Genomic DNA, 22810 nt, shown 5'->3' with positions numbered 1-22810 from the left:
CTCAAAAGTATTAAGATTTTAAAAGCATCCTAGATTATTATAACTGCACTAACATATTCCGTTCCAACAGCAAAACTTTTCAGCATACGAAGTCATCTTTGGGCGTGTCAGTCATGATTGGCAGTTTTGACTGACAGCTGTAGTTGTCAACATGCCTAAACGTAACAGTAACAGCAAGTAAGCTGTTTTCAATTTAACACAAGCACAGCTGTATAAGATGAAGTATTTATGCAGTGCTTTCTTGCAGTAAAAGCAAGAAAGCAATATTCAATTCAATCCCCAAATGTAGAGTGGTCTGGAGTTGGTATATATAAGTAGGGGGGTGCAGGAGGTGGCGTCCCCCCATGCAATAACATTTATAAGACTGTTTTACGTTGGGTTTGTTACAGTAATTATTTATTTAAAAGATACGGGGCATACCGCGTAATGAGTATAATACTCATGTTGCAAATGTTCATACCAAGCAAAAGGTAAAGTAAATATCTACTGTGTTACACAATGTTGAGACGTCTCGGAGTTGGTATATTTAAGTTTACAGTAATTATTATTAATTATTAGTAATTATCGGGGCGGGATTTGCTACTGCGCATCCTGCGAAATGTTTTTTCTTTATTTTTCCTTTGATTTACATTGATTTACTGCGATAACTTCCCAAATTAAAATGTCTTTTTACTTCTGTGTTGCATGCTCTGTGTCAGTCATGTATGCCACGCCCCAAGCTGCGCAGTACCGCCCGCGAGGCACTACACTGTTAGATAACCTGAATGGCATGTCAATCATGCCTCATTTCATATGAAACTTTTAACGCCATGCCCATTCCTGCGCAGAACTGAAGGTGAGCCAGTAAACTACACTATCGCTTATTCCTCTTGGGTCAGGGTAAGACAGAAAATCAGTGATGGATGGTTAAAAGGAGTCTTGATGCAGTTCGCGTAGGCTTTCCCTGTGTGCCTTATGTAAGTTTAGAGGTTGAAATTAATTGATAATTGGTTGAGTGAAATAAATGTTGTAATCCTGTTTGTTGTTTTTTTTTTTTTTAGGCATAGCTCGGGAGCGCTCGTTGATAGTTTTCAGCGTGCTGCCTGTTTCTGTAACAGTGACAACTTTGTTTAGTGTAGTCAGTTTGAGCTAGGACTGTGTGCATACAGTGTGGCATGGTTGGTGAAGTGGCGGAAACCCTAACTATTCCTGAACGACGTCTCTCTGGCCCTGCACCACATTAATATGACTTCTTTGAATGTGGAATAAACTGTTTACAGAACCAAGAAGACACAAGTTCACCGGGTATGGATATGGTCGGGAATAATGACTTTTTGTTGGTCTCTTCCCGGTTAGGGCCACAGCAGAACTCCGGTCCGGTATTGATTGGCAGTAGATTTTTTTTTTTATGGTGCTGAGTTACCAGCCCGACGTCCAACCTTTAGCGAAGTGGAGGCTACTCGGCTGCGGGGGGGAGATGCAGACTTCGCGCAGAAGGCACTCTAGTCGTGAATCAAACAGGAGAACCTCTTGCTGTGATGCAGCAACGCTACCGCTGTACCACCGCGGCTTAACACGCGTAAAGGTGAAAATAGAGAACTGTGGACTACAGTAGTGTGTTAATTGCAAAGTCTGCTGTACTATTGGCTTTTAATATCTGTCATTTGCTGTGTGCCTTCTGAAAAATTGATGGACTGGGAATTAACCAAGGCTTACAGACAGGCTGTAATGACAAACATCGTTTGATAACATCTTAATGCTCGTAAATCGCATGCTATTCTGTTAACTTTTTAAGCGGATTAAAAAAAGCTTCTCAAGTGTTCTGTTGGTGTTGGTAGTGAGAGGCAATACTGGCATCTACATTCTTGAATGTGACTTATGCGTGGTACAGTGTTCTCCATTATCGTAGGAGTAAATGACAAACGTGCACAGTTCATCATTTGACTGATACGTGTAAAAGTACAAGCATACTAGTTTGATGATATGAGTTACTTGGGTGCCGGAACCAAAGGGCGACCCCCCCCCCCCCAATGTACCCTTCATACTGCTACGAGAGTGGCGATTACACAGAAGAAATCACATTGGTATTTCCGAGGTAACCGCACGTTTGGGCAGATCTGAGTACATGGTTACAATGAAAACGTGTTCTGCATGTTTCTGAGATAGTCAACTTCTTTCATCAAGAATTTTGAATAAAGTAAAAAATAACGGGGGTGCAGGCTCAAAATCGGCAACAATTTTAACTATTACTTGTTCTTTTAAAAATTTAACAGAACAGGTTTTGCATCAACATGCATTTCTGAACAATGGAAGTTTAATATCTGGCATTAGTGACTGACTGTAATCTTCTCTATACATCTCAGTTTTGCTTAAGAGTGTTGGAAAAAGGCAAAAAATAATTGAGGTAGAAGGGCCAAAACCAGGGACAAATTTAAACTTGCATAGTTGCTAGGATAACAGGTTTTGCATTAGCATGCATTTTCTGACAGACACAGTGGATATAAAAAGTGTAGGCACCCCTCTTAAAATGCCAGGTTTTGTGATCTAAAAAAATGAGACCACAGTAATCCATTTCAAAACTTTTTCCACCTTTAGTGTGACCTATAACATGTACAACTGAAAAAAAAACAAATCTGTTAGGGGAAAATATAAAAAATAAAAAACGTACAGTATGCTGGTTTCATATGTGTGCACATCCTTAAACTAATACTTTGGCTGTTGTCACACGTCATACAGCTTGCCCCACTCTTAAAAGATATCTACCATCTGTGTATCCACGTGACAAAATATAATAACACATTTTAAATTGTTGATCACAGATGTATATTCACAGTATGCCAGCTTATCCCTAAATCCCAAAGGTAGTCACCTGTATATACTTCTGATATGTGATTGTGAGGAAAGAGAAAAAAATATTACAGTTATATATTCCAGCCTGTTGTTCATAGACAGTACACTGTCCCTATACAAGCTATAGTGATGTTGTGTGCATACCTGCTGTGAGGTATGATTGTGTGAAAAGTTAAGGAAATAATGACCACACTGTCATAGCCCCACAAAAGCCACAATGACCTTCTGTGGGTATGTCTGAATTTTAATTGCAAGGAAAAGTTAAGAAATAATGACCACACTTTTACCCAGTCCCAGAAAAATTATAGCAACGTTCTGGGGGTAATTTAATAAAGCCTACGTGTTTTTCCTGTAGGCATCGCGATGCTTACATGGATGCAAACATTAAGATTCAGTAAGTTCTGCTGAGTGGCGTGCACACATGCGCAAACACAGAAAATTCAGTGGCATGCAGATCACCTCATAAGCAGGTGAATCCTATGCAAATGAGGTGGGTAGAGCAATCCATCAAGCAGAAATGCATCTGTTCAGACCCCATGTCATTGTCCATAGTGTACATGGAAAAAATCCCTGTACAGGAGTCTAGACAGACAAAAGGAGGATGTAAAGCTGTAGAAATGTGGACATAAATCACCTAAAATGTAATACCATATACACAAATGAACAAAATATTATTTTATATGTCAAATGGATTACAGGGAATAAGTAATGTAATATTTTTTTTAATCTCGACATGTTTGCTCTATGTGCCGCAGTGAGCAAATATGTTTTATAGAAAAAAAAAATATGAAAAAAAAAATGTTTATACTGTGACAGAAATGTATTCTAGGGCCTTTCGTGGGGTCCCTATAGTGGTACATTGCTGGTGTTGCTAAGGTCAAAGGGTTATGAAGTGTGTAGTTCCCAAGTTGTCAGCACATAAATGTATGCAAATGAGGTGGCGTTATTGAATAGCAGAAAGGAGCAGTCGTATCCGCATATCCCCTTCCTTTCGGCTCTTAGACCATGTTGATGTTTACACATGATGTGGCTGACACTGGGGGGGGGGGGAGTGTCCTCTCACTTCTAAGCTCTTTTAAGCTTCGGTGTGTATTTGTGCAGTGCACCACCTAGCAGAGTGTGTCCTTAAAATCGGATGTATTCAATTATTCATTTTGACCTTTGTATAAGCTATTGCATTGCACACTGAAGTAGGGCCATTAAATAAGTATATTATAGGCAGGTGGAATGCATCATAACTAGGCAGTCACACATTCTGTACCTACAGCAGAGCTGTATGCATACACACTACGTTCTGATTTTCTCCTAATACTTTTGACCATTGGAGTAAACACTTGGGAATTTTAACTGAGATAATGCTAGGGGCTGCTGCAGGTCTGCTACATCTGTATGTGCTAGATGCTGAAGTCAGTGCTGACAATAGGCCTAGGTAGAGAAGAGTGTTCAGGCCAAGGGTAACCCTCCAGGAGCTACATGAACGCTACACTGTAGACGGGGACATACTACAAGAATTCACTGAGCTCTGCCACCCTCAACTCAGACCAAGAGCCAACAGAGGGGAACCCATCCCAGTGGAAACAAAGGTATGTGTAGCCCTTGGGATACTAGCTACAGGTACTTTCCAAAGACTAGTTGGGGACATGATGGGGGTCTCACAGGCATCTGCATCCAGGATACTCTACCAGTTCGTGAATGCCATGCTACCACATGCCAGTGAGCACATATTTTTCCCTCACCCCTGAGGTGAGGGCCAGCAATATGTAATACTTCTACCATGTAGCACACTACCCTGAAGTACTGGGTGCCATAGATTGCACTCATGTACACATCAAGGTACCACCTGGTGGGGAGGGTAGAATCTACGTCAACCACAAGGGGTACCACTCCAGCAACTGCCAGGTCATGTGCAATGCCCAGGGGATTATCATGAATGTGTGTGTGCTGGCAGCCCCAGCAGTTATCATGACTCCCATATCTGGCACGCATCACAGATGTACCAGATGTTTGCTAGTTTTGCAAGTTCATTTACTGGGGGATGCTGGCTGCACCCTAGAACCATGTCTGATGACATCCATCAGAAATGCACACACACCCACAGAAGAACCCATAATGAGGCACATGCACAAACTAGGGACATCATAGAGCGTGTGTTTGGGTTTCTGATGTCATGGTTCTGGTGCCTAGATATATCTGCTGGAACCCTGCAGTACTTTCCAGCCACATGTGCACATGTGTTCACAGTGTGTGCTGTGCTATACAATCAGATCCTATGGAAACAGCTGCAGCAGGATCAGCAAACCAAAGGGATACACAGCCTTACACCACTGCCTAGGTCACTACAGCCACAGTCACAGGAGGAGTCCGAGGAGGAACCCCCTGCTGATGTCCCTGTAGGCAGACGTAGGCATGCTCAGTATGCCCTGGCTTTGGCTAAGAGACAATGCATGGCACATTCACTGACAACCTAGAGACTGACACCTTACTCCTACTCACCAACATATAGTACAATTGATGCCAGCCAGCCCAATAGTAAGTATTCTTTGAGTACAGTAGTCAAGGCATGAACATAAGTTTTCAGAAAACAGTTGTATGACCCAAACAGAATTTGCATGGAGACAATTTTTAGGCTAACGGAGATGGTTCTGGTTCTGATTATTTCTTGAGCCTATGGTTTATGCAGTTTGGATATAAGCAGTTTAGATGTCTGCAAGCTAGTTGATTATACAACTAAGGTCTCTGCTGATAACAGCAATAGCCTAGCCTGGAGTATGGCAGGAGCAGAGCTATTGTTTAGCTAGATGTTCCTTGAGAAAATGTTTGAGCTATATGTTGAGGAAGAGTATTCCATAGTTTGGCATTATTGTGAGAGTAGAGTGAGGAGCCTTGTGCATTGTGGGCATGGGTAATCTTTAGCATAAGTTTATTAGAGGATCTAAGTGATCTAGGATTTGTATTGGGTTGGATTAGGTTGCTTAGTGCAGGGCAGTTATCAAGTTGGTTAATTATTTTCTGTACAGTGGACATTTGAATTAAGTTTAGGAGGTTTGGTAGTTCTAGCCAGCTGAGTTGGGAGAGTACTGAGCAGTGGTGTGTTCTGTATGGGTGGCCTGTTGCGAATTTGGCTATTTTGTTGTAGCAGGACTCTGGTTTACTTAGGTCTGATTTGTGTAGATAGGTAAATATTTGGGATCCATAGAGGAGGGTGGAATGTAGTTGAGAGCGGGCAGTGGCTATTCAGGCACTTTGTCAGGTAAGATTTGGCTGTATAAAGGGTGCCTAGTTTGCAGTGTACCTTTTTGATGGTGATGGAGGTATGAGTGTCAAACCTTAGGTTATCAATTGTGACACCTAGGAGTTTGGTTTGGCTAGTGGGTTCAATTTTAGTTCCAGTTTTTGAAAGAATTTAGTGAGGAGTGGCATATTTTGGGTTTGTTGTAATTAAAGATTAGTAGCTTGGTTTGAGTTGATTTGTGAGGCATTTTTTTATTATCTTGGAAAGAAGTTTGTATTTTGGTTTGCAGTTCCTGGGGGGGGGTAGGAGCTGAGCGGATAAGTGTGGTGTCATCGGCGTACTGGACTATGGAGGCTGGTTGAGTTGCAGAGCTGAGTTTATTGGTAAATATTGTAAAGAGTAGGGGGCCCAAGTATGGATCCTTGGGGTACCCCTACAGAGATGGGTAGACGAGGGGAAAGTGTGTTTTCCCATTTGGTGGCTTGTTGGCGGTTAGAGAGGTAGCTGTGGAATAAGCACAGGGCAGATGTACTTGGACCGTAGGATGACAGTTTGTTGAGTAGAATTTAGTGGGAAATTGTGTCAAAGGCTTTTGACATATCAAGGAATATGGAGGAGACAATCTGACCTTCATTTATTAAACTGTGGGTGGTGTTTGTAAAAGACAGTAGGGCAGTGCATATGCTATGACTTGGCCTAAAGCCATATGGAGTGGATGAGAGGAGGTTGAGATTGAGGAGGTGGAGTTGGGAGTGGATGGCTTTTTCTAGGATTTTGGCTAGAAGGGAGAGGATGGCTATGGGGCGGTAGTTTGATAGTTGTTTAGAGGGACCCCCTTTATGTAGGGGGATGATGTGAGAAATTTTCCATATAGGGGACATATTTTTCTGAGATTGATCGGCTGATCAGTATAGATATGGGATAGGCAACTTAGGGTGCTGCTGTTTTAAGTAATTCATTGGGTAGCTGTTCTGCTGCTAGACAACAGTCTGAATTTGGAAAGTTGTTTTTAATGTAGCTAGTTTGTACTTTGGTAAAGAAGAGGAGGTTTGGGTAGTCAGAGGATGGAGAGGTACTGTGAAGGGGTGTGTAGTGTGGTTGTCTAGCAGTGATGTGTAATAGTGTTTATAAAGTGTGTGTGTGTGTGTGTGTGTGTGTATATATATATATATATATATATATATATATATATATATATATATATATATATATCGTACACACACACAGCTACATTTATATATACATCCATGTTGTATACATAAAAAAAATGTGTGCGGGGATGTCTGTATTGTCCTACATACCTTGATAATGGTGAGTAAAGCTGCACTATCATACATATATAATGTTGATCAAAGTAAGGGCTCAACAGTACATAATGTACTTACCTACAGACCCCTGTGCCTGCTGGATGTCACCACACATACAGCAAGTGAGCAGGAGGTGTAATGTATAATGTTGTCTATGCACCCTTGGATAGGGTACATTGTTTTTACCCACAGACTTGCCCATCCAAATGCAAACAGCCACATATGGCCAAACTGGTAGCTATAGCCACAAATCTAGGATAAGTAACAGTTATCTGACTGCTAGGCTACTAGGTGCAGATAACAGTACTAAGCAATATGACTGCAAGCCACAGATGCTATTCAGCACGAGTCTAGTTTGTGTAATCCACAAGTAGTTTGCCTGCAGTAATGTATATCACAGACGTCAGCTGTGGCATGTGTGATAAGTACTGTGATATCTAGTGTGTAAGACTAGATAGGTGGGGGGGTCTACTGTCATTCCAGGTCACTTGGGTGTGTGTGTGTGTATATCCCCCTGCAAAACAACTGAGAATCCCTCATTGGCTATCAAACTGCAATGGTTCAGCACTTTTTGGCCCAGTAAGGTGCTACCGGCTTCTAAACTGCCCTCTTCTACAAGGCCTGCTGATGTCATCTACCTTAAGACTTCCAGCTGCCATTGTAATGTCAGACTTAAGCTGTGGCACATGTGAGAAGTTCTGTCATCTATATTATGTAAGGCTAGATAGCTAGCGGTTCTAATCTCACTCCAGGCCACTCAGTGTGTGTGTATCTCCTTATTACATAATTATGATCACCTCAGTAACTTAGAAAGTGGTAGGGTTTTGCAGTATTTTGGTTGTAGCAGGTGATGTGGGCCTCCAAATGCCTGACCTCAACTAGGCCTGCTGATGTCATGTACTGTGATATGTAGTGCATACCATTAGATAAGTAAGTGTTCTAATCTGCTTGTAGCCAACTTGCAGTGTGCATGTGTTGTGCCGTGTTCTGTAAACAGTAATAGGAAGTGGTGGTATCTCCAGTATAGCCAGGTTTGTGTGTGTGGCTGTTAGACATTTTACATCAGCTGTGGAATCATAGGATCTTTGCATTTTAGTAGCATAATGGCCCTACAGCCCTCAAAATACTAGCCAAGTTTATACCCTTAATTACATGAGCAGCACATATTGCCCCTGTCCACGAGGGACACAGGCAGAAGCCCTGTGATGGAATGATGGTCACTCAGCCAGTCATACAGATGGCATCTGACAGTGTTCACTGAGGTGCTGCGTTTGCCATTATGCAGGATTCTGTTTCAAAAATGTGTTAGTCTGCTAGACTGATCTCGCCCACCAGCATGCATTACTAATGTCACATACTAGGTTAATGTCCTTAAAGTGAGTAATCCATGTATCATGCCACCTACAGATGTGCAGCATTTAAAATCAAGCAGGGTCACACATTGCCCCATATGCAAAGCAGAGATCACCTCTGAGTGGTCTATATAGCACAGGCTACAATGACACTGATTTCAGATGATCCCCATTGAACAGATACTGAAGACATGAATTTCCCTTATGAGGAGACCATTGTGTTGTGTGCAGTTGTTAGTAGTGCTTGGAAGGGTACATTACCAAATGGCCATTGCACTCCTATATTGGCATCCTGAGGGAAGAGTACATGGAGGTTAGGAGTATGTCAATTGCAGGTGACTGTGCCCACAGTTATGACATATGATTCCTGTCTTACCACTGGGGAGACATGGTGATCTCATGTACATTAGGTGTAAACCTGTGTTGCTAGGCCTGTGTGCCCAGGTCTATCACCTCCGAGTATGTACATCACATGTTGCGACTGATGTGCTACTTACCAGGAACATGGGAGTTACTGATAGAAATGATACTACGTATGTATTTGCTTGGAGTTTATGGCCATTAGTATGTCAGCAGGCACTTGTTCATCAATACCCACTTGTAGGATATTGACACAACTCACAGAGTCTATGACCGCTCACAGTTTGCAGGCATCAGCCGCCATTGTCAGCCACAGACATTCAGTATTCGCTTGTATTGTGGTTAAATGGATTCCAAGCAGTAGAGGACCCAGGACTGAACCCTGTTGAACACTTCTACTTACAGATCAGCTATTGGAGGTGGATTTCCCTATTTTGAGTGTGTGCCTTCACTGAGCCACTTAGTGACCCTTATAATGATATTACTGTGTATGCCTACGTGGTTGCTTTTGTCAAAGATGCCTGAGTGGGGGATAGTCAGTGACCCTTATAATGATATTACTGTGTATGCCTACGTGGTTGCTTTTGTCAAAGATGCCTGAGTGGGGGATAGTCACATGGTTTGGTTAAGTCCAGGGGGTTGTATGCCCTGATGTCCCCTCACCCAGGTCCTTGGTGACTGCCTCGGACATGTCCATCATGTTTAACAGCCATGATGTCTCTGTCACAAATGAAGACTGTGTACAGTCAACTGTTTGCAGAACATATATGTTTGCTAATCAGCTCCATGGTGATTTGCCCCATGGGTGTACAGATATGGCTACTCAGTCAAATAGGTCTGTAGTTCCCGTGGCCGGTGAATGCCCCACCTCTTTGCAAGGTGATAACAGTTGCTGTTATCCAGTCAGCTGGGATGCAGCTAGTGGTTACAGTATGATTGCAAGGAGTTCCCAGTGGGGTTAGTAATCCTTGTTGGATCCCATGTAGGATGCAGCTTGGGATGTTAGCATGTCCAATAGATGCTGCGTATCCCCCATAGAGAGGGCAGTTATGACCTGCTCTGTAGATACGGAAGGTATGGGACAGGTTGTAGATACGGAAGGTATGGGACAGGTTGTAGGAATGACATGTGGCATATGTGGTGGGGAGTGAAGTTGACACAGAACCTGTGGGACAACAGGTTAACTGTGAGCACAGACAAATTATATGTGGTATCGTTAAGTACGAGTTTACCGACAATCTGGGCTTGTTCTTTGAGGTTACACATGTAACTACACTGTCTGTGCATTATGGTTCTGCTTTGTGCGGGAGGCTAATTTTGTCACAGACAGGGTTGTTGTGACATCGTGTAGAAACAATGTGCTTGTTTTAGCTGAGGAGGTTGTGCCTCCATTTCGGGGGGGGCACGCTCACCCCTACTGTCACACAGCAATGTCCACCTCTTATTGTACAGCCTGCTAATGGCAGTTGACAACCAGGCAGGTTTGCTGTGCCATGAGGAGATTGTGTTCCTTGTGTAAGGTACAACCGAGTCTATGGAGTTGTACTGCTGCGTACATAATGCATGGGTATAGAGCTCTGCATACTTGCCTGTCCCATCTGAGGGGGGAGATGCAGTCAAGCTATGTAAGCCATCCCATAGGAGGTAATACATTCCTTTGTTGAAGTATAGTTCTGTATTTTCTGCAAGGGGAGTTAGGTTTGATAGTTTTAATGAGACTGATCTGTGGTCAGATCTCACTAGGGAGGACCTCCACAGTGGGGGCCTGCAGTGGTCACCCATACTGGTAAACACATGATGCACTTACGTTGGCTCGCCTTGTGGGAATGTCATGCCAGCAGTCCAGGGCATTGTAGTTAAGAACATGGACTTAACCTTTGGGCAAGTGAGCTTCAGCACAACTAAGCAACACAGTTGGTGGTTGTTTAATGTCACCCAAACCATGGTGTACTGATATATCTTGCTAGACACAAGCACATTCAAATAAGCACAGTGGGTATCTGGATTCATGGAGCTGCTCATGTAGTTGGCAGTGGCTTGATTAGGTGACTTTGCAGCAGTGAATAGCACCTGCAGTGTGTCTGGGAAATCAGCGTTTCACAAAATCTGGATGTGTAGCTATCCTTAATGAATATGTATACACCACCTGCATTACTTTGCAGACTTGTCAGTTTGAGGTGTGAACATATGGAAGGATGTGTAGTCTGATATGGCTGTGGTGCTGTTCACAGCCTTGAACCAGATGTCTTTGATTGCACAAATGTCTGCATATTCCAAGGTGGGGACACCTTCCACAGAGTGGGGTTTAGTGTTGCCATTCCCAGCATGTAGCAGCATAACCATGATGTTGTATGAAGATGGTGTTCTCATTGAAAAGTTTTCCCTCCAGACAGTGCCTATAAGATGCACTGTGGGGGTAAAAGCAGCCTTGGCCAATACTCGACATCCTAGGGGTGAGAGATGAAGACCATCTCTGGCAAAGCATTGATGTCTATTGAGCAAGTAATCCCAGGCAGGCATATAGTGGATCCCCTTACAGTGACACCACATGCTAAGGCAATTATTGACATCCATCATTTTCCATGTGTATTGAGCCATCATCTGAGGTGAGGGTCAAATGCAACTCATAGCTATGGGCATCCTCATGAAAGACGCAGAGTGGCTAAACTCAGTCATGTGTCTGCATACAGTCTGGTGACATAGGTCCCTAGTCGTACACACCTGCAGGAACTATGATGTCATAATTTATGTTAACTGATATTCCTTGAGTTGTGGTAGTGTGTGGTATGGTGCATCATGTCAACCAACAGACAATCAACTGACTTTTCCCATATGTAGCCTGGTGACACGGACATCAATGTGTCTCACGATGTAATCCCCTATGAATAATAAGTTTGATTTTGTGTTTTGCCTTGGGTGTGTGACTGGTGAGATAGTGGTGCATGCACTATTATGTGTACTGTGCTCTCCACAGGTATGATTTTCTGAAGTGTCTGTTTGGGAATGTGTCTGGTAAGGAGCTGGACACATGCATGTGTGTGTGATGTGGGTGGTGCAGGATGTGAGCTGTGCATGTTGACAAAATACTCATTGCCATATGTACTGACTGCTGTTTGAGACACCATGAAATCAAGGTTTGAAGTACAGTCACATCTGTGACACGTTTTGTTTGTGTGGCATAGGAGTAGAGTGATGGGGACAATCAGCAATCATTGATAATGCCATTAGCAATACAGTCATGCTTGTATGTACATCACAGGACACCATTGTTAGGCAGTGTCATGACAGATGGTGAAATGTAACGTCACCTTTTATGTAGGTCCCCCTAAGGTAACTCAGCACCTGACAGTGTGCCATACAATGCTTTACCAGCCATGTGGATCTTGGATTGACCATAATCCTGTCATTAGGCTTGGTCCCGATACCATACCTACAAATGTGACACTGTGCAAGTCCTGCAAAGCTAGGGTCATGCTGCCACACCCTTGAGGTTGACAGCCTGAAACACAGTGTTTGTAGACACTCCTTGCAGTGAAGATGTGGATGTCTTTGCATGCACAGAGGACTTGTTTAAATTTGCTGACATTACATTGGCTTGCAAGCATACAATGCCTGTCAAGCAACCAAACAGCAAAGTGGTGGTTGTGTGACATGATGTGGGAACAGACATGTTCTGGGTACATAACTTTACAGTATGACATGCCTAGGACATGTAGCAGATGGACACACTGTGGCCAGATGTGGCCAATCCTCTGCAGTAGGCCTCACAGCCACGTCATCCAGATATCCACCGTTGATCTGTTGATGGGCAGGATGCATGAATTGGTGTGAAATTGTCACCCAAGATGGATCACTGCCACTGTGGTGCTTGTTTCATCAAGCTTGAACATCTGTCTCACTGGACATTGTACATATTATGCTGCAGCTTTGCTCTTAATTACTATCTGGTCAGTTCCCTAGTGACATGCCACCTACTCTGGTACAGAAGGCGTAATACATGCAAAATCCAACTGATTGCTGAGGTTGCTAATCAAGGCATCTACCTAGAAAAGGGTATGTGAAGCCTACAGAGCATTTCATGATGTGGGACAACTATGTGGATGAACAAACAGGCTGTGTCCTGCATCTCATCATGAGCTTTATAGTAACATTTTATGTGAGATGACTGAAAAAGTATTGGAGCATGATATCCCATGAGCACGTGGTTGTGGTGAGACCAGCATTAGTAATGGCCAATAACCAGCAATTCAAGGGATTCTCCTGATTTCGGCATGCCAACATAGGTAATTATGTCCTTTCAGTACACACCGCTTGAGTAGTGTCCAACTGCAGAATACCTGTGTAAAACCTCCCGCCTTACCATCACAGGGTATACATATTATGTTTCCCTCCATTGTTTGTCTGTGCTCTGTACAGACACCTTGGATGACTCTTTTCAATACTTATTTGCATTGATGACAACTAGCATGCAGTGCCCCCAGATCTCTCGGATGTCTGATATGTAAAGCCATGAAAGGAAACCTAGATATGATCAGTAACATTGTCATACACTTACTGACACTGCATGAAATACAGTTTGTTTTACTCAAGGGCAGATCATGCCTACCTATCCTAACTGGTGTACCTCCATTGAGTGTTACACTATATAGTGGATGAGGGGAATATGACTCGCTTCACCTTCCATGGCCTGACAAGGTGTTTGACAATATTAGGCCAGCAGGCCTTGCTGGAAAATGTGTAGGTTATTTACAGAGTGGTATGTCAGTTGGTGGATAGCCAAGTGTCTGATGGTCATTATCTGGGAAGATAGCATTGGCTACACCTACACTACAATGTTGCCATTCACCAGTGGACTTCCCTCGGACGTCATTAATGGAGTACCCCTTTTAGCCATTTCCTTCTCTGCAGTCACAGCCACTGTCAGTGACCTCAGGCTGACTACATTAGCATGTGCTTGCATATGAGGAGCTGTCATTGAATCCCACACAGAACCAAGAGTTATCCAGGATGGCCTGAGGCATACAGTCAGTTGTTGTCTGAGCCACTGACAAATAGTGAATGCCAAGGACTGCACAATATTATCCTTTTGGAAGTCATCCACCCCTGAAAAATATAGTAGTGTCCATACACCTCACACAGTTGAGCCATTACTCGAGGACTTGTGGACACAGAGAGTAATGCAGCCTTAGACTATCACTGGCTGGTAAGATGTGGGGATCCATTCAATATTGTACTTCCTATACAGAAAGGTATGGCATGTAAATCCCAGACTGTCATTGTTGTACTGAATTTGGCACTCATCACAACTATCATTGAGTGCAATGGCACCTTTGCTATATTACTACACAGGCATATCTTACAACTGCAGCAGCAACACAGGTTCCATGGTAAACTAATACACATTGCAGATAACATGTCCTATGCAGTCTGTGTCAAGACCATATGTATGTAGCCTCCTACATGCTTTGGAGGGGATGTGTATTTCTGCCTTACACTGAGGTGTCAGAGCCCACTGTGTACCTCCTGCTTATCCAAGAGGGGACTAATACATGTATTACCTGTTCTACACACCTACACCATCACCATGGTATAAATTGTACATGCTGGAGAGACAGGCATGTAACACAGACACTACACCCTATATGTAACAGGCTCCCCATGCATGTGCAGCACACGTCTGCTGTAATGCACATCATGTGCAAGTTACACAATGGGTTGCAGAACAAGGCAATCATAACTGGTGTAGGACAGATGTCTGTAATGGACACATGAAATTTGTAGATGGGGCATCTGCATCCCCACAGCTTGTAGATGTGTTGGCTGGTGACACTTATCAATGGTATCTGACCTTGTCATTAGGGATGCATGAGTAGGCTGAATGACACTATTGTCCTTGTTAGCCTGTTATACACATATGGAGCCATGTACCTATAGTGCTGTACTTTGCTGAAGACGTATTTGTTCTGTGTTGACATTCCATCCTGTGCTGTGACGTCTGTGGGTTTATTGCTGCTGTGTAATCATAGGTGTCCCCTACAGACTCCTGAAACTGAACTATAAACGAGTCCGTGACACACCTTTCATTGTGTGAGTATACAGCCGTTACAACATATGGTACACAAAATTATGTGGCTTACTCATTACAAATGTCAGCATACAGTATCTGTCAGTGACCAGTACAAGTGGCATGGCAAAGCAGCACTGGCTTACACAATTGCATATTAATTTATATAGTCACCCTGTGCATCAGACGCACAGCGTCATTTCCCTGCATTGATGATGAGGATGACAGGGATGTGGCATAGGTGTCATCACTTGCACAGGGTGTTGTTTGGGGGTGCAGGAGGCCTAAGCTGACCCAGTATGTTGAAAGCATGTGTGTGAGTCAAGAAGGGAAGCAGGCAAGATGGACCATGGAAATGTGTGTGTAGGTGACCTGAATTTGACTGTGTGTGTGTGTGTGTGTGTGTGTGTGTGTGTGTGTGTGTGTGTGTGTGTGTGAGAGAGAGAGAACACAGTCAAGCTCAGTGCTAGCCCAGATGTGTATGTTTGACAGCTTTGATCTCTGCATGGTAGAGCTGAGAGTTCACAGTCTCTGCCCCCAAACACGAGAACTTGCTCTGCCAGGAGTTGCACTGACACCTCCATGCCCAAGGTCAGAAGCAGTGCTAGTACCCGATAGTGACTGCTGGGACCGTGTCTTCCACGGGACTGCCCAGGACTATGAGCCCATGGCGTGCCACATCTTGTTGTGAATAGCACACTCTCTCTTTTGGAGCTCTGGATGTACTGCCACTACGGGAGTGTGATTGTGCATGGCCACGTGGACTCTCAGCAGATAGAGCTGCTGACCTACGTCCATGAGTCTGACGCTCAACTCCAACCAGACATTCCATCACAGACAATGTGCATTCCAAGACAGATATTCCATGGTCTATCTCAGACCACCTTCTTCCCACTGTATCAGTGAACTGATCCAGGGTATCACCAATGTGGTGGAGGCAGTCACTGTTGTCAGACTGTGCTGCATCCATAACCCTGAACATTCGTCTGAAGTTCCTTTCGGAATATGCCTGTGCCTCCATGATGGCCCAAAACATATGCCAAGTGACCTATGATGAGACACCTGCAACAGGTGGAAGGACAGCAGGCCTCCTACGAGCACCCCTATCAGTCTGCCTGTGTGGAAGCTCACCAGCTGTCTGGCTATGGCCAGTGACTACACTCACTGGTGCCATAGTTGCCACACTTTCCTGCTCAATGTCTTCACTGTCTGACTGTCCAGTATCTGTGGCGTCTGGGGACTGTTATGTGTAGGCATATACTGACTGTGTGCGGTGATAATGAGGGCAGAAGAGGGATGTAAACCTCTGGGACAGATTCAGCCCCTGAAACCCCCACCTGTGCCTCACTTTGGCCACCACCATCATCAGACTCTGAAGAGACGCTGACATCAAGTTGAGTAGGGGACAGAGACCAACCCCCCCCCCCCGTTACCTGTGATAAGAAAGGGAAAGCAGTACATTAATACCTGCACTGTTATGCTCTGCAGTACTATGTTGCAATATATGTAAAGCTCTATACACTGTTTACACTATAACAGACCTGTTTAACTCCCAACATCATATACTAGGACATGAAGACATTACTTTTCCCACAAACAGCCGTAGTTACTTGTAAATAAAAGCTCTTTAGCTCTTTACACAGCAGTCTCATCAGCAACAATGAGGTACACTGTTGACATTAGTGAAGACTCTGCACAGTTGACACACAGGGCAATCTGTAATGTCCTGACAATACTGTCATATCAATGTAGTCACACCTACAAGGCATAGGTTTGACTCTAAAGTGTATACAGTCAGAAAATGTGTGCAGTTGGCAATCATGCCAACAGTACAGCAATCCAGCCAGCAGGCCTGGGATGACACTTTAGGGATACATTGCAGTAAATCTACATCTGTAACAAAACAGTGCTGTGCTTACCAGGAGCAGGACCACACCTTAGACCGATTCCTAATGGATCTGCGAAAAGTTGAGGGAGAGGTAATGTAAACACCACCGCATTTTGCACTGTAACATAGTAATGCATGCATATGTCTCACATTTACAGTAGATACTTTGTTAATTATGTTGGCCAAAATCTGATCATGAGATTCAACCTGCAGTTGAACTCCCCCCCCCCAAGAACAAACACTTGAAACCCATGTAAAAGTATGTACACCCAGACACACTGAATGCTACAGTATTCCAATGCTGATCAAACTAAGCCTACCTGGACCCATCTCTGGTGTGGAAACTGTTGCACCCACATACACAATATACAGTGTGATGGATGCTTGGAAGCTGTTGTGTGTTCCTAGGGTCACCAGGAGTTCAATGGCTGACAGTGGTTGTTTCACTGCAGGCTCTTCACCAGTGACGCCACGATCCCTGGCCACATCTGCTGCTCTTCCATGTGCAACATTAATTATATCTGTTGCACAATGTTGAACCTGCTCATATGTCTTGCTCTGGTGACCTATGACGATAACATCATGGACAAGGTCAACCCACAGTTCTGCTCGCTGTTCCCTGTTTTGCCTCTTCCTGGACAGTAGGAGTTCATGGTGTTGGAGGCCTTCCAGGATTATGTCATTCTCAGCATCCATAAAAGGGGCACTGCGTCTAGCATACATGTTTTCTGAAAGACAACAAAATGGGAACACATGTCAGGCTCACATACGCGGAAGTACACTATATAGAGATACAGTAAGAACAAAATGTCTGGCAGTATCCACTGCTTGATCACACCTGTCATATTCCACAGTTTTTGCAAATATACTAAGCTTGTGGATGCAACTAAGATACTAGCAATAGTCCGCTAGTCCCGTTTGTGCCATGACAGATACTGCTGTATGAACACATACCCAATACAGGAGTCCATTGTAGTGTGTCCCCTAGGGGCAACCCCCCCTGATAATATGTCAAAACAACAGTGCCAAACAAACAGTAGTGTGCTGTTACAACCACTATAAAGGAACATTCCCATGAGACCAGTGTGCCACATTGACAAAACCATTCTACCCTTGTATTGTACATCCTCTGTAGATGTAACAAATCCAGAGATCAATGACATCATCATTAAAGTTCTAAGAAAGACTTAATGCTGTAATCCCCATTCCCCCTAAGTATATTCACACATGTGCATCATGTTGTAAACAAAAAGGTTACATACCTGATGGAGTACAATACTCCTCTGTTGATATGTGCAGATGAAGTTTTTGGCAGCTCATTTACTGTGTGAAGAAAGTGTCATACAGACTGGTTCCCCTAGCCAGCTGTTTTTATTTATTTATTTTTGTATTTATTTATTGACATTTGTCAACCGGGTAAGTCCAGCTGGGCTTTTGGCCCTTTTTCAGTGGAGACCTGAGGAGAAAAGCTCCAAAACAGTTTTTACAAAATAAAAATAACATTTATAGTAACATATGAAAAGAAATTGAGTTATACAATATCATAAACATACAAAGCAAAGAATGCACACACTTTTTTAGTTGAAACAGACCTGTGTTAACAGAGTACAGATTATTTACATATTTACAAACATGAGTTTGGTCCATCAGATATGATGTATAAATCAGAAAGTGGTATCCTTCAGGATAGGGATTGCTATTGTTGTGAGGGGCAGCTAGTGATCAGGGTACACCAAGGGTGGAGAGGGAGGGGTCAAGTTGGGGCTTTACAAGAACAGATTTTGGAGCTAAGAAAATGGAGTTTGAGTTTTTCCTTAAAGTGGGCTGGGAGAATAATAGTGGTGCATATGTCTCTAGGAAGTTTGTTCCAAGTTTGAGCTATGGAGTATTTATATAAGAGTTTGCCTACTGTTTTTTTTTTTTTTTTTTTTTTTTTTGGTAGGTTTGTAGTAGTTGATGATTTGAGGTATGGAGGGTATGAGAAGGTGTGTAAGTAGAGATGAAGGAAGAGAGTAGCACAAGATGACAATTTGTAGAGAATAAAGTATAACATTTAAAGTTGTGATGGCAACAGTAAGTGTGGGAATTCCAGCCATTTGAGGGATGTAAGGGCTAGGCAGTGATGTGTATTGTATGGAGAGTTTGTGATGAATCTAGCAATCTTATGGTAAGTTTGTTGAAGTTTGTTTAAGGTTGTGGTTTGAATGTTGGTGAACACTGAGGCAGCATAGAGAAGGGAGGGGAGGAGGAGAGCTTGAACAAGGGAGAGTCTAGCATTTGGAGTTAGAAATATTTTGTTACGATATAATAAGCCTAATTTCTGGTTTGCCTTTTTTATACATTGGAGAAGGTGCATATTAAATATGAGTTCTTCATCGATGCCTCCTAGAAGTTTAGTGTGAGCATCAGGTTTAATAACTGTGTTATTTGAGGAAGTGATAGAGAAGGAGGATTGAGGAAGTGATAGAGAAGGAGGATTTGTGGTGGGGAAAGTGAGCGGGGGAGAAATAGTAAGAGCTTGGTCTTTTTAGGGTTGAGGATGAGGGAAAGTGAGCGGGGGAGAAATAGTAAGAGCTTGGTCTTTTTAGGGTTGAGGATGAGTAGGTTATCAGTTAGCCACTGTTCTGTAGATAACAAGGTTTGTTGAGTGAGAGTATGAAGTTTAAAGATGTTCTCAGAGATGGAGATGAGGGTTGAATCGTCAGCATGTTGGATGAGGGAGGATAGTTTACAAGATGTGTGGAGGTCATTGGTGAAGATATTGAACAGGAGGGGTCCCAGGATGGAGCCCAGAGGGACTCCTGTTGGGACAGGTAAGCATGGAGAAGAGGAAGAGAGCCATTTAACAGACTGCTGTGGTACTAGATAAGCAACTGAAGAACCAGGTACGGGTGGAGGATGATGGTTCTCATTAGCAGGTGACTGGCTCTTAACTAGTCTGCGGTTCTGAAATTCTACTTGCAGCCATTACAGCAGATTTACAGTATAATCAGCTAATGACATGCAACCATTGAACAAGATATAAGGTCTTCATGTAGATTAGAAGCCCTATATGATATTCTGTGCTGGACATTACTGGAATCAGGATACTGTCATCAAAGAGGGTACGTCTGAAGCGGCTACTTTTACATACAGATGTGTGTGCTACAGGGTGCAGCTGATGCTGCAGACAATAGGCAAAGGCAGAGTGTGAACATTTTGGAGGACAACAAGCTGTAAGACTAACTGTGGGAGCTGTGGTAGCCTTGTTGTAGAGGTAGAACCAGAGTGAAGGGTACCCATTCCACTGCAAATGAAGGCATGTGTTTAAGGTAAGTATGTTAGGCAGTGGTTTCACTAACAGAGTACTGGGCAACATGTTTGTTGTGTCCTTGAGCAACACAGGGGTAAATATAGCATTATGGCAACCATTCGGACAAGTGTCAGGCCATGTGTTACATTATGGTAGCCATTCATAACATGTGTGCTGGCAGTCCTTTTTACTAGCAGGATCTCCATATATATGTTAGTTGTGCAGCTGTGCTAATCTGTAATATCATTATGAAATGATTGTGTGCTGCACTCTGATATTAGTGGGCCTCATTTGCATTACCAAAGTTAAAATCCTCTGAATGCATATTAACGCATGACCTGACACTTTATGCACTTATAGTGTTGCTATAGGGATATGTCAAGTGTGTTCCTGTCTGCAGGCCTGTGATTCCCATCATTGAAAAGCAACATTTCATTTGACATGCATTGTGTGGATAAAGAGTACATGACTCGGTCATTGTTAGTCTAGAGTACTATTTTCCATGTTTGACTTTTTAAGCCATTTTTTTTACTGTTTTTTTTTTTTTTTTTTTTTTGTAAATTTGTTAACTTTATGATGTAATATTCTATGTTAATACCATTTTTTCTAATTTTGAATTTGATATTTTTGCATGTTTTTTTACTGGAGCTTTTCTCCTCGGGCCTCTACTGAAAATGGACATGTATCCAGTTGGACTAGCCCGGTCAACAAATGTAAAATAAATAAATTCATTGATGGCTTCACAATAATGTAACTTAAATGATACACACCGCTGGATTTGAACCCAGGACCATGTGTGGCAAAGCTTACTATTTGCAAAGCATTTAACAGACTGAGCTACTGAATAACTGTTACAGCATGTGTATTTGTGAAAGTATAAGTGCACACATACAGGCTGTGACATACCTCCACTAGATCCATTATTATGGGCCTGGCTTTAAAGGGATGTATTTCTCCACCAGAGTCCCAGTTGAACATGTATTTTGCCATTAATGTTTTAGCAGGTGTACTTGTACACATGGCTGATAAAAGTGACCATTTACCTGCTATTAGATACCTCAGTTACATCCATTAGTATGTGTTTGGCTATCTAGTGGTATAGTCCTGTACCAGACTCCAGGTTACACTCCCAGTTTTTCCATTACTCTTTCAGCAAGTTTGCATGACATGGGGCAATGTACAGCTCTGCTTAAACACACTGAATGACGGTAACTTGGCAGTTACTATGTTTTGCTTAAACCACCTGTTTTAATTAACAGCTGCATGGTGTGGCAGGTTAATGCAGTGGTCTGCAGGTACAGTGGTCTTAGGTTCGAAATAGGGAACAGGTGTTTATTTTGTACATATTATAATTTAAAACACATATATTAATGTAGCTCCATTTAGCAAATAATCTATAAAGAAAAGAAAAAAGTGGAGATAGGACAGTGTTGAAATAGGGTGCAAGCAGAGAGAAAAACATAGTGAAAGGCACGTAGGAATGTGCAGGAAGGGTGTAGGAAAGAACAATTTCCTGAACAGCAACAACTGTGCACTTTGACAGAATCTGTAGATGAATTTGGACTGTCACTCCCAGACAGAGGGGTGAGGGCAACATAACTGCATTGTGAAGTCAATTGGACCAAATTACATGTGTCCCAGTGGACATGTGTGAAAAATGGAGCTATGTATGGGGAAAATTATTTATTTTGGTACAGGTGCTTTTTTTTTTTTTTTTAAGATGAAAGTGGAATGTTGGGGAAGGGACATAGGTACATTTGGGGGAGGTAAGTTGAGAAGGTTATGAAGCTTTTTTAGACAGACAAGATAGCAGACGGGTGGTGTGTGACACTGTGTAAGTAGGCATTAAAAGAAAGCAAAATAAATATTTATTACATCGTTTTTTATTTTTAGATGTCTGGCACGTGTGAGCTGTGCATGTGTAAGCGCAGTTCGGCACTGCTGCATTCCATGCCACGTAGTGCAAACAGCATTAAAAAAAAATAATATATATATATATATATATATATATATATATATATATATATATATATATATATATATATATATATATTAAAATTCACACATTTTTACACTAGCAGGGTACATTACAGGGATTCTTATCCTGTATATAACATCTGTCCAGAAATTCCCCAGACAGTCCACAACTATGGGACAACCTCTACAATACTGCCTACATGGATCCAATATCCTTGTTACTATCTCCCTTTGCAGCATGCCAAGATTAGCATGCAAGCATGGTGCACTGCCGAGGGTGAACCGTGGCCATGTACACGGAATGTACCCGGGTACATTCCATGTAGGCTCTACATGGAGCCTACATGGATTTTATTAAATCCTGGGGTCTGTGTTTACCTCTGAGGTTTAATTTCAAGGAGGATTTAAGAAATAATGTCTCTTTTCCCTGCCTCAACCATCCACAAACACAAGCTGTAACAACATTCTGTGCACACCTCTGAGGAGTGCTAGTTGTAGAACAGGTGAGT

General features: G+C 42.8%; 1 long non-coding RNA gene across 1 annotated transcript in view; it reads left to right on the top strand.

Moving 5' to 3' along the window:
* Window positions 1-736: 736 nt before the first annotated feature.
* The window catches only part of LOC122806357, a 98460-nt gene continuing 76386 nt past the window's right edge, over window positions 737-22810 (top strand). The window contains exon 1 of the long non-coding RNA XR_006365501.1: window positions 737-956. This is a non-coding gene — a long non-coding RNA (uncharacterized LOC122806357). The remainder of the gene's footprint in view (window positions 957-22810) is intronic.

The sequence above is a fragment of the Protopterus annectens genome, chromosome 7.part0, assembly GCF_019279795.1.
Source record: "Protopterus annectens isolate FY-2018-M chromosome 7.part0, PAN1.0, whole genome shotgun sequence".
In the NCBI taxonomy this organism is placed as follows: domain Eukaryota; kingdom Metazoa; phylum Chordata; order Ceratodontiformes; family Protopteridae; genus Protopterus; species Protopterus annectens.
This window is presented reverse-complemented; position numbering and strand designations above follow the sequence as displayed.